Here is a 13,435-nt window from a genome sequence, read left to right on the forward strand (position 1 = left end):
CAAAGTAAGGTGGAATTTTTGAACTGTGAATGGAGTTTCTAGGTGAAAGTGTTTTCTTGAGGTCCCAAATTATTATTAACTTATTCAAGTTATAGGTTTGATTCCTATCCCTGACATTGTGTGAAAGTATCGACAAATTTGGGAAAAAAATATATATATTCTTTTTAAGCACTAAATATAAATCTTTCTCATGGGGGGCCCTTACACCACATCTTTTAACATGGGGGCCTTGACCTCAAAATGTTTTAGATCCACATGTATCATAGAAACAGCTGTAGGTGAATGGATAGAATGACTACATAGTGAGCCGAAGGTTACAGGTTCTAGACCCGATTGCTCCAGTATGATCCTGAGCAAGACATACTCCACTGCAATTATTTGTAGTTTGGGAGATATTTAACTTTAAGCGCCCAATGCATTGTCAATGCGGCAATGGACATTTAAAGGGAAACGAGAACAGGCTACTAATCCTACATACTTACTGCTAGTAACCCCATTCATACTTTAAAATGTTCATCTTACTGTGGACATGTTTGCCTGAAAAGGAATCTTTGAAATGTTTAATAGTTTTAGAATTGTGCTCTTTTAAAAGTTCAGAGATTTATAATGGAGGTCTATGGACGAATTTGGGACCTCAAAAAAACACTTTCACCAAAAAACTCCATTCACAGTTCAAAAATTCCACCTTACTGTGGACATGCATGCTTGAGATTTTTTCTTTGATATTATTTGCAGTTTGGGAGATATTTAACTTTAAGCGCCCAATGCATTGTCAATGCGGCAATGGACATTTAAAGGGAAACGAGTACAGGCTACTAATCCTACATACTTACTGCTAGTAACCCCATTCATACTTTAAAATGTTCATCTTACTGTGGACATGTTTGCCTGAAAAGGAATCTTTGAAATGTTTAATAGTTTTAGAATTGTACTCCTTTAAAAGTTCAGAGATTTATAATGGAGGTCGATGGACGAATTTGGGACCTCAAAAAAACACTTTCACCTATAAACTCCATTCACAGTTCAAAAATTCCACCTTACTGTGGACATGTATGCTTGAGATTGTTTCTTTGAAATCATTTGTAGTTTGGGAGATATTTAACTTTAAGCGCCCAAAAATCTCAAGCATGCATGTCCACAGTAAGGTGGAATTTTTGAACAGTGAATGGAGTTTTTTGGTGAAAGTGTTTTTTTGAGGTCCCAAATTCGTCCATCGACCTCCATTATAAATCTCTGAACTTTTAAAAGAGCACAATTCTAAAACTATTAAACATTTCAAAGATTCCTTTTCAGGCAAACATGTCCACAGTAAGATGAAAATGTTTAAGTATGAATGGGGTTACTAGCAGTAAGTATGTAGGATTAGTAGCCTGTTCTCGTTTCCCTTTAAATGTCCATTGCCGCATTGACAATGCATTGGGCGCTTAAAGTTAAATATCTCCCAAACTACAAATGATTTCAAAGAAACAATCTCAAGCATACATGTCCACAGTAAGGTGGAATTTTTGAACTGTGAATGGAGTTTATAGGTGAAAGTGTTTTTTTGAGGTCCCAAATTCGTCCATCGACCTCCATTATAAATCTCTGAACTTTTAAAGGAGTACAATTCTAAAACTATTAAACATTTCAAAGATTCCTTTTCAGGCAAACATGTCCACAGTAAGATGAACATTTTAAAGTATGAATGGGGTTACTAGCAGTAAGTATGTAGGATTAGTAGCCTGTACTCGTTTCCCTTTAAATGTCCATTGCCGCATTGACAATGCATTGGGCGCTTAAAGTTAAATATCTCCCAAACTGCAAATAATATCAAAGAAAAAATCTCAAGCATGCATGTCCACAGTAAGGTGGAATTTTTGAACTGTGAATGGAGTTTTTTGGTGAAAGTGTTTTTTTGAGGTCCCAAATTCGTCCATAGACCTCCATTATAAATCTCTGAACTTTTAAAAGAGCACAATTCTAAAACTATTAAACATTTCAAAGATTCCTTTTCAGGCAAACATGTCCACAGTAAGATGAACATTTTAAAGTATGAATGGGGTTACTAGCAGTAAGTATGTAGGATTAGTAGCCTGTTCTCGTTTCCCTTTAAATGTCCATTGCCGCATTGACAATGCATTGGGCGCTTAAAGTTAAATATCTCCCAAACTACAAATGATTTCAAAGAAACAATCTCAAGCATACATGTCCACAGTAAGGTGGACTTTTTGAACTGTGAATGGAGTTTATAGGTGAAAGTGTTTTTTTGAGGTCCCAAATTCGTCCATCGACCTCCATTATAAATCTCTGAACTTTTAAAGGAGTACAATTCTAAAACTATTAAACATTTCAAATATTCCTTTTCAGGCAAACATGTCCACAGTAAGATGAACATTTTAAAGTATGAATGGGGTTACTAGCAGTAAGTATGAAGGATTAGTATCCTGTACTCGTTTCCCTTTAAATGTCCATTGCTGCATTGACAATGCATTGGGTGCTTAAAGTTAAATATCTCCCAAACTACAAATGATTTCAAAGAAAAAATCTCAAGCATGCATGTCCACAGTAAGGTGGAATTTTTGAACTGTGAATGGAGTTTCTAGGTGAAAGTGTTTTTTTGAGGTCCCAAATTCGTCCATCGACCTCCATTATAAATCTCTGAACTTTTAAAAGAGCACAATTCTAAAACTATTAAACATTTCAAAGATTCCTTTTCAGGCAAACATGTCCACAGTAAGATGAACATTTTAAAGTATGAATGGGGTTACTAGCAGTAAGTATGAAGGATTAGTAGCCTGTACTCGTTTCCCTTTAAATGTCCATTGCTGCATTGACAATGCATTGGGCGCTTAAAGTTAAATATCTCCCAAACTACAAATGATTTCAAAGAAAAAATCTCAAGCATGCATGTCCACAGTAAGGTGGAATTTTTGAACTGTGAATGGAGTTTATAGGTGAAAGTGTTTTTTTGAGGTCCCAAATTCGTCCATCGACCTCCATTATAAATCTCTGAACCTTTAAAAGAGCACAATTCTAAAACTATTAAACATTTCAAAGATTCCTTTTCAGGCAAACATGTCCACAGTAAGATGAACATTTTAAAGTATGAATGGGGTTACTAGCAGTAATTATGTAGGATTAGTAGCCTGTACTCGTTTCCCTTTAAATGTCCATTGCCGCATTGACAATGCATTGGGCGCTTAAAGTTAAATATCTCCCAAATTACAAATTATTTCAAAGAAAAAATCTCAAGCATGCATGTCCACAGTAAGGTGGAATTTTTGAACTGTGAATGGAGTTTCTAGGTGAAAGTGTTTTTTTGAGGTCCCAAATTCGTCCATAGACCTCCATTATAAATCTCTGAACTTTTAAAGGAGTACAATTCTAAAACTATTAAACATTTCAAAGATTCCTTTTCAGGCAAACATGTCCACAGTAAGATGAACATTTTAAAGTATGAATGGGGTTACTAGCAGTAAGTATGTAGGATTAGTAGCCTGTTCTCGTTTCCCTTTAAATGTCCATTGCCGCATTGACAATGCATTGGGCGCTTAAAGTTAAATATCTCCCAAACTACAAATGATTTCAAAGAAACAATCTCAAGCATACATGTCCACAGTAAGGTGGACTTTTTGAACTGTGAATGGAGTTTATAGGTGAAAGTGTTTTTTTGAGGTCCCAAATTCGTCCATCGACCTCCATTATAAATCTCTGAACTTTTAAAGGAGTACAATTCTAAAACTATTAAACATTTCAAAGATTCCTTTTCAGGCAAACATGTCCACAGTAAGATGAACATTTTAAAGTATGAATGGGGTTACTAGCAGTAAGTATGAAGGATTAGTATCCTGTACTCGTTTCCCTTTAAATGTCCATTGCTGCATTGACAATGCATTGGGTGCTTAAAGTTAAATATCTCCCAAACTACAAATGATTTCAAAGAAAGAATCTCAAGCATGCATGTCCACAGTAAGGTGGAATTTTTGAACTGTGAATGGAGTTTCTAGGTGAAAGTGTTTATTTGAGGTCCCAAATTCGTCCATCGACCTCCATTATAAATCTCTGAACTTTTAAAAGAGCACAATTCTAAAACTATTAAACATTTCAAAGATTCCTTTTCAGGCAAACATGTCCACAGTAAGATGAACATTTTAAAGTATGAATGGGGTTACTAGCAGTAAGTATGAAGGATTAGTAGCCTGTACTCGTTTCCCTTTAAATGTCCATTGCTGCATTGACAATGCATTGGGCGCTTAAAGTTAAATATCTCCCAAACTACAAATGATTTCAAAGAAAAAATCTCAAGCATGCATGTCCACAGTAAGGTGGAATTTTTGAACTGTGAATGGAGTTTATAGGTGAAAGTGTTTTTTTGAGGTCCCAAATTCGTCCATCGACCTCCATTATAAATCTCTGAACTTTTAAAGGAGTACAATTCTAAAACTATTAAACATTTCAAAGATTCCTTTTCAGGCAAACATGTCCACAGTAAGATGAACATTTTAAAGTATGAATGGGGTTACTAGCAGTAAGTATGAAGGATTAGTATCCTGTACTCGTTTCCCTTTAAATGTCCATTGCTGCATTGACAATGCATTGGGTGCTTAAAGTTAAATATCTCCCAAACTACAAATGATTTCAAAGAAAGAATCTCAAGCATGCATGTCCACAGTAAGGTGGAATTTTTGAACTGTGAATGGAGTTTCTAGGTGAAAGTGTTTTTTTGAGGTCCCAAATTCGTCCATCGACCTCCATTATAAATCTCTGAACTTTTAAAAGAGCACAATTCTAAAACTATTAAACATTTCAAAGATTCCTTTTCAGGCAAACATGTCCACAGTAAGATGAACATTTAAAGTATGAATGGGGTTACTAGCAGTAAGTATGAAGGATTAGTAGCCTGTACTCGTTTCCCTTTAAATGTCCATTGCTGCATTGACAATGCATTGGGCGCTTAAAGTTAAATATCTCCCAAACTACAAATGATTTCAAAGAAAAAATCTCAAGCATGCATGTCCACAGTAAGGTGGAATTTTTGAACTGTGAATGGAGTTTATAGGTGAAAGTGTTTTTTTGAGGTCCCAAATTCGTCCATCGACCTCCATTATAAATCTCTGAACCTTTAAAAGAGCACAATTCTAAAACTATTAAACATTTCAAAGATTCCTTTTCAGGCAAACATGTCCACAGTAAGATGAACATTTTAAAGTATGAATGGGGTTACTAGCAGTAATTATGTAGGATTAGTAGCCTGTACTCGTTTCCCTTTAAATGTCCATTGCCGCATTGACAATGCATTGGGCGCTTAAAGTTAAATATCTCCCAAATTACAAATTATTTCAAAGAAAAAATCTCAAGCATGCATGTCCACAGTAAGGTGGAATTTTTGAACTGTGAATGGAGTTTCTAGGTGAAAGTGTTTTTTTGAGGTCCCAAATTCGTCCATAGACCTCCATTATAAATCTCTGAACTTTTAAAGGAGTACAATTCTAAAACTATTAAACATTTCAAAGATTCCTTTTCAGGCAAACATGTCCACAGTAAGATGAACATTTTAAAAGTATGAATGGGGTTACTAGCAGTAAGTATGTAGGATTAGTAGCCTGTACTCATTTCCCTTTAAATGTCCATTGCCGCATTGACAATGCATTGGGCGCTTAAAGTTAAATATCTCCCAAATTACAAATGATTTCAAAGAAAAAATCTCAAGCATGCATGTCCACAGTAAGGTGGGATTTTTGAACTGTGAATGGAGTTTCTAGGTGAAAGTGTTTTTTTGAGGTCCTAAATTCGTCCATAGACCTCCATTATAAATCTCTGAACTTTTAAAGGAGTACAATTCTAAAACTATTAAACATTTCAAAGATTCCTTTTCAGGCAAACATGTCCACAGTAAGATGAACATTTTAAAAGTATGAATGGGGTTACTAGCAGTAAGTATGTAGGATTAGTAGCCTGTACTCGTTTCCCTTTAAATGTCCATTGCCGCATTGACAATGCATTGGGCGCTTAAAGTTAAATATCTACCAAACTACAAATGATTTCAAAGAAAAAATCTCAAGCATGCATGTCCACAGTAAGGTGGAATTTTTGAACTGTGAATGGAGTTTTTTGGTGAAAGTGTTTTTTTGAGGTCCCAATTTCGTCCATCGACCTCCATTATAAATCTCTGAACCTTTAAAAGAGCACAATTCTAAAACTATTAAACATTTCAAAGATTCCTTTTCAGGCAAACATGTCCACAGTAAGATGAACATTTTAAAGTATGAATGGGGTTACTAGCAGTAAGTATGTAGGATTAGTAGCCTGTACTCGTTTCCCTTTAAATGTCCATTGCCGCATTGACAATGCATTGGGCGCTTAAAGTTAAATATCTCCCAAATTACAAATGATTTCAAAGAAAAAATCTCAAGCATGCATGTCCACAGTAAGGTGGAATTTTTGAACTGTGAATGGAGTTTCTAGGTGAAAGTGTTTTTTTGAGGTCCCAAAATCTTCCATCGGCCTCCATTATCTCTGAACTTTTAAAGGAGTACAATTTGTACTCCTTTAAAAGTTCAGATATGTATAATGGAAAATTCCACCTTACCGTGGACATGCATCCTTGAGATGTTTTACTTTGAAATGATTTGTAGTTTTTGAAATATTTAACTTTAAGCACCCAAGGCATTGTCAATGGCAATGGAGATTTAAACTGGGAAAAAAAAGTACAAACTTTCTCCATTTTTGACCCGTTCATCTACATAAACGTTCGGATTTCAAATATAAAGTTTTGGACCCTTGCGAGGGTGCGAGTTGAAATTGTGACTTCTGCTTCCATGGGGCTGCTCTATCCATAGCTCAGTCAGAAGAGCTCTTGACTTCAGACCACAAGGTCATGGGATCAAATCCCAGCATAGGAACCTCGGCATCTGAGCAATCTGGCTCCCACGGGTCTACTATCTTTTTTCGCCTTTATCATCAAGGTTGCTGGACAATATATAGAGGATGAAATGCATAATTTATTAGATAATATAAAGGTAATATCAAATACATTGTAGAAAATGAGAGACATGACGCTTTATTAGCAAGACAGTCTTTTATTATATTATTCCTCATTTTGCTGGTTTCCCCTGAAACCCCTTTACTGTTACAGAGTACAACTGCCTTAGAATCACTGCTGATGATGTGGCCATAGCTGAATGGTTAGAGAGCCTGCCTGTCAAGCCATAAATCCCAGGTTCGATCCCAGGCCTCAACAATGTGTCAAAGTGTCCCTGAACAAGACACTTAAAAGAATAGTTCACCCAAAAAATACTTATTTTCTATCAATTACATACTCCATGAAGCCTTGAATTCATGGAGATTTTTTTTGTTTTTGACACATTCCTGAGCACAGACTCACATATTGGTTGGAGGCATGGCGCATATAATAGGCTATCGCATTGTAGATTAGTAGGCGATAATTCCAATATTCACTATACATTCCTCATGTTTAAGCCTAACTGAATTATATATTCATGAACTTGTATATAAATTGTAGATATTTTTGGACGACTTGTACATTTAATTTGTCGGCAATACTTTGCCACGCTTTCTCCCTGGATCCATTTATTTTGGACATGTTTCCTTTCTTGCTTATTATACATTTTACTTCCTCGTATGATTACGGGGAGACATCAAATTTCTCTTTTGGGTCTTGAGTCGAACCAATTACTCTCCGCGGGAGCCTCTGTCTTAACTCAAGACTCTTTTGGGTCTTGAGTCTTGGGACTCAAGACTCAAAAGAGACATTTTATGTCTCCCCGGGAGCCGGGACCCAAGCCTCAAGACTCTTGAGCTAAAAAGTTTGTGAACCACTGCCATTTAGAACAGTGGTCACTGGTTTTCAACCTTTTTCATGCCAAGGACCCCAAAATTGATATACATTTGGCCGCGGACCCCCATCTGAAAATATTTTGTGCCAGGGACCCCCAGAAGCAAAGATTTGAGTTAAAAATGTTCGCTTTAAAAATGTATATATTTCAAAGATATGCACACAGTCCTAGCCCTCCTAAAGTTCAATGCTGTATTTCATCTTAACTAGTTAGCAGTTAGTAAAGTTAAGATGAAATACAGCATTGAACTTTAGGAGGGCTAGGACTTGAATATTGAATGTCTGTGGTGAGAGTCTGATCCTTAAACCACTACACCATCTCTCAGTCACTCCCTCCAGATGTCTCTTAGTACTTAACTGTTCTTTTGTATGTAAGCCTTTAGTTAGTAAAGTTGAAATACTTCAGCATTTAAAGTTACATTGTGTAACTTCACTGTTGTACCACGGATTTGTCTTTAAAGGGTCTACACCATGAAAATCACTTTTTTCTTGTTTTTTGTATTTTTTGGGGTCCCCAGTGTCTCTTATACCCAAAAAAATGTTTTTTTTTTTAATTCAGTCATTCCTTCTCATTTCATGGATTTCCAGAATGGGCGTGTCTGAACAGGCGATCTCAGAATGGAAATGTTTATGATGTCATAAACATTAATGATGGCAAACCCAATGTTAAATGAAACTTTTTCTACGTTTCTAAGTGGGGGTCTACGAATAAATACTTCGGGCTCGGATTTTGGCTCCGCCCCCCGGAAGTGGGTGAAACAGGCACCTCAAACACTTGGTGGAATTGTTCAAAAATGTTCAAAGTGTTTTTTTTTCGATTTTGTATTTTTCTTAGATGCTTCTTTTTATGCAGAATTTTTCCCTTTTTTTTATTTTTTTTAATATTTCTTTTTATTAACAGACAGAATTGCTCAGTAGCCCCCCCCCTGCACAAGAGGACGTTTTGGTATTGCAGCTGAAAGTGCTGTATAAGCCAGAGACAATTGACTTGGGATGAGTATATCTGAGTGAAGATTTAGGCTCAAACCTTTTGAAAAAGGTTTGAGGGACATACACCATATGATATTAAATATCAAATATTTTTTTTAAATTCATGGTGTAGCTCCTTTAATGCTTTTCAGTTATTCTTTTGTAGTTTGGCCTTCATAATTTCAAAGTACTGCAGCAATGAACCATAGTAGGACTTGGACTTGAACATGGACTCACCGTGCAGAAATTCAGACCATTAGACCACCACACCATCACTCAGTTATTCCCAACATGTGTCTCTTAGCACTGTTGAAGTCTTCCTTTTTATGTTAGCGTTCAGTTAGTAAAGTTTAAATACTAGCAGTTAAAGCTGCATTATGTAACTTTCCTATTCGACATCGCATTTGTCTTTTAGCACTTTTGAGTTGTTCTTTTGTAGCCTAAGACCAGCTAAAACCGGCAACCATCATGAGCTGGTTTGTGCTGTTTTTTTCCCAGCAGGGCTGTGTACAGTACCATTCGAATAGGCAAAAAAGCCACCCAAAAATATATTAAAACTAGAAAATGTGCTCCTTGGAGCACAGGTCTCCGCCAGTACTGTTCCTGATTAATCCTGTGTTACCTATTTATAGGTAGGGTAAAACGGAGGGTAAAACTCTCCTGGCGGAGACAAAAAATCACACCCCATTCATATTTAGAAACAACAGTGGACATCACAGTGATGGAAGCTCACTTCAAAAAATATAAATGATTTTTTGAAGTGCGTGGTGCTATTTATAGGTTTTTATTTCATCATGCGTCTCGCTAGCCAATCAAAGCAAAGGGTCTGGATAGAGTCAGCCAATCACGGTACAATATTACATATTGTCACGTGTCACGTGAAGCTTGACCAATGTTAGCTTGGCTGAGACGGACACACAGACGGACGGACGGAGACGAAAACATACAGTACTCTCCACCATACTGGCGGAGACAAAAATCATAATAAAATGAATTGACAGTAAACTAATTTACAGTATAGGTTTTGCTATCTAAGGGAAAGCAAATACAAAGCTGCGTACAGTCAAAAGGATATAGTGGAAGAGGGACATATGGGTAACGTATTTTTTTTGTATTCTTAGAATGTATTTTTATTATCTTTCTTTGCATTATATAACAGCTGTGAAAAAAACATATTTATAAAAAAGAAACACTCAAAGCTACATTGTGAAACATATGTACTGAACTGTATGAAACAATGATCAAATCCACTCGCATCCACTTGCAAAGTAGCAGATCTACAAGCTCGAAACTTTCGTGCTTGTAGATCTGCTACTTTTGATGCTTTTGTGTAACGCTGTAGTGTGATCAACCCATTAAGACCTGGAACGCATCTGTGTCACTTTAGATTTCTTTGGCTATTCAAACACAGCAGATATACAAGCTCATAGCGCAGCACTCGGTGCCGCGCTATGAGCTTGTAGATCTGCTATTTTTGAAAAATCTTGAGAAAAAAAATTGGGATAAAAAAAAAAAAAACTGTTAGGATTTAGAAAACATTTTTAAGAATCGCCTCAGGTCTTAAAGGGTTAATTTCTGAAAAAACACAAAAGGTTAGAATATGGAGATAAGAGGTTTCTGCCCGACAACAACGATACCATACATGAAACACATTGTTTTTGAACGAGCGCTTCTCCAAGTCCTTGTATCAAAAGGAGGCGCCACTGACCAATACACATCATCATGATTCCCTGGGGTAAAATATCTATTTTAACAACTCAAGCCCAGAGCAGGGTTGCCAGATCTGCTTATTATAATTTCCCCGCAAGATTTTATTTGAAAATAGCCGATCTACAAGCTCACAATGTGTCGCATCGCGACACATTGTGAGCTTGTAGATCTGCTATTTTCAAATAGCTGATGTATATGTTAAAGTGCTCATGTGGCCCATAGTTGCTTCTTTTGGGCCGGTTTTCCTAGACCTGGCTGCTTGTTTCTCTCACAGAATCTGGCAACACTGGCCCAGAGGTGCATTGATTTCAACACCTATAGCGCAGGGGGTGTTCAATGTTTTTTTCAGGCCAAGGACCCCCACTAGCAGAGAGAGAGATAGATGAATCAGGGACCCCCCCCCCCCCCCCCACTACACATTGTATACAATGTTGTTGCAGGTTAAACTTGAATACATTTCATAGATCGCTTCATAGACTTGTTTGACAGTGTTGATTAAAGTCACGTTTTTGTTTGTTTGTTTACATGTTATCTTTTCTATTAATATGTTGGATTCATGTCAATGTGTATTCTCAGACATTTAACCACTTGAACCCTCAATACTTAGTAAACAGTCCTAGCCCTCCTAAAGTTCAATGCTGTATTTCATCTTAACTAGTTAGCAGTTAGTAAAGTTAAGATGAAATACAGCATTGAACTTTAGGAGGGCTAGGACTTGAATATTGAATGTCTGTGGTGAGAGTCTGATCCTTAAACCACTACACCATCTCTCAGATGTCTCTTAGTACTTAACTGTTCTTTTGTATGTAAGCCTTTAGTTAGTAAAGTTGAAATACTTCAGCATTTAAAGTTACATTGTGTAACTTCACTGTTGTACCACGGATTTGTCTTTAATGCTTTTCAGTTGTTCTTTTGTAGTTTGGCCTTCATAATTTCAAAGTACTCCAGCAATGAACCATAGTAGGACTTGGACTTGAACATGGACTCACCGTGCAGAAATTCAGACCATTAGACCACCACACCATCACTCAGTTATTCCCAACATGTGTCTCTTAGCACTGTTGAAGTCTTCCTTTTCATGTTAGCGTTCAGTTAGTAAAGTTTAAATACTAGCAGTTAAAGCTGCATTATGTAACTTTCCTATTCGACATCGCATTTGTCTTTTAGCACTTTTGAGTTGTTCTTTTGTAGCCTAAGACCAGCTAAAACCGGCAACCATCATGAGCTGGTTTGTGCTGTTTTTTTTCCCAGCAGGGCTGTGTACAGTACCATTCGAATAGGCAAAAAAGCCACCCAAAAATATATTGAAACTAGAAAATGTGCTCCGAGGAGCACATGGTCTCCGCCAGTACTGTTCCTGATTAATCCTGTGTTACCTATTTATAGGTAGGGTAAAACGGAGGGTAAAACTCTCCTGGCGGAGACAAAAAATCACACCCCATTCATATTTAGAAACAACAGTGGACATCACAGTGATGGAAGCTCACTTTCAAAAAATATAAATGATTTTTTGAAGTGCGTGGTGCTATTTATAGGTTTTTATTTCATCATGCGTCTCGCTAGCCAATCAAAGCAAAGGGTCTGGGATAGAGTCAGCCAATCACGGTACAATATTACATATTGTCACGTGTCACGTGAAGCTTGACCAATGTTAGCTTGGCTGAGACGGACACACACACGGACGGACGGAGACGAAAACATACAGTACTCTCCACCATACTGGCGGAGACAAAAATCATAATAAAATGAATTGACAGTAAACTAATTTACAGTATAGGTTTTGCTATCTAAGGGAAAGCAAATACAAAGCTGCGTACAGTCAAAAGGATATAGTGGAAGAGGGACATATGGGTAACGTAATTTTTTTGTATTCTTAGAATGTATTTTTATTATCTTTCTTTGCATTATATAACAGCTGTGAAAAAAACATATTTATAAAAAAGAAACACTCAAAGCTACATTGTGAAACATATGTACTGAACTGTATGAAACAATGATCAAATCCACTCGCATCCACTTGCAAAGTAGCATATCTACAAGCTCGAAACTTTCGTGCTTGTAGATCTGCTACTTTTGATGCTTTTGTGTAATGCTGTAGTGTGATCAACCCATTAAGACCTGGAACGCATCTGTGTCACTTTAGATTTCTTTGGCTATTCAAACACAGCAGATCTACAAGCTCATAGCGCAGCACTCGGTGCCGCGCTATGAGCTTGTAGATCTGCTATTTTTGAAAAATCTTGAGAAAAAAAAAATTGGGATAAAAAAAAAAAATTACTGTTAGGATTTAGAAAACATTTTTAAGAATCGCCTCAGGTCTTAAAGGGTTAATTTCTGAAAAAACACAAAAGGTTAGAATATGGAGATAAGAGGTTTTCTGCCCGACAACAACGATACCATACATGAAACACATTGTTTTTGAACGAGTGCTTCTCCAAGTCCTTGTATCAAAAGGAGGCGCCACTGACCAATACACATCATCATGATTCCCTGGGGTAAAATATCTATTTTAACAACTCAAGCCCAGAGCAGGGTTGGCAGATCTGCTTATTATAATTTCCCCGCAAGATTTTATTTGAAAATAGCCGATCTACAAGGTGCATTGATTTCAACACCTATAGCGCAGGGGGTGTTCAACGTTTTTTCAGGCCAAGGACCCCCACTAGCAGAGAGAGAGATAGATGAATCAGGGACCCCCCCCCACTACACATTGTATACAATGTTGTTGCAGGTTAAACTTGAATACATTTCATAGATCGCTTCATAGACTTGTTTGACAGTGTTGATTAAAGTCATGTTTTTGTTTGTTTGTTTACATGTTATCTTTTCTATTAATATGTTGGATTCATGTCAATGTGTATTCTCAGACATTTAACCACTTGAACCCTCAATACTTAGTAAACTTGACCTTTGGTTCTGTAC

The 13,435-nt window shown here is 36.8% G+C and overlaps 1 protein-coding gene across 1 annotated transcript in view; it reads right to left on the bottom strand.

Annotated features, from left to right (window-relative positions):
• LOC308093023 (uncharacterized protein) overlaps window positions 1-13,435 on the bottom strand; it is a gene marked incomplete at its 5' end in the record, with an annotated part of 75,417 nt that overhangs the window by 25,048 nt on the left and 36,934 nt on the right. The window lies entirely within an intron of this gene.

This window comes from Gymnoscopelus braueri (genome assembly GCF_963280865.1).
Source record: "Gymnoscopelus braueri genome assembly, chromosome: 10".
Lineage (NCBI taxonomy): Eukaryota > Metazoa > Chordata > Actinopteri > Myctophiformes > Myctophidae > Gymnoscopelus > Gymnoscopelus braueri.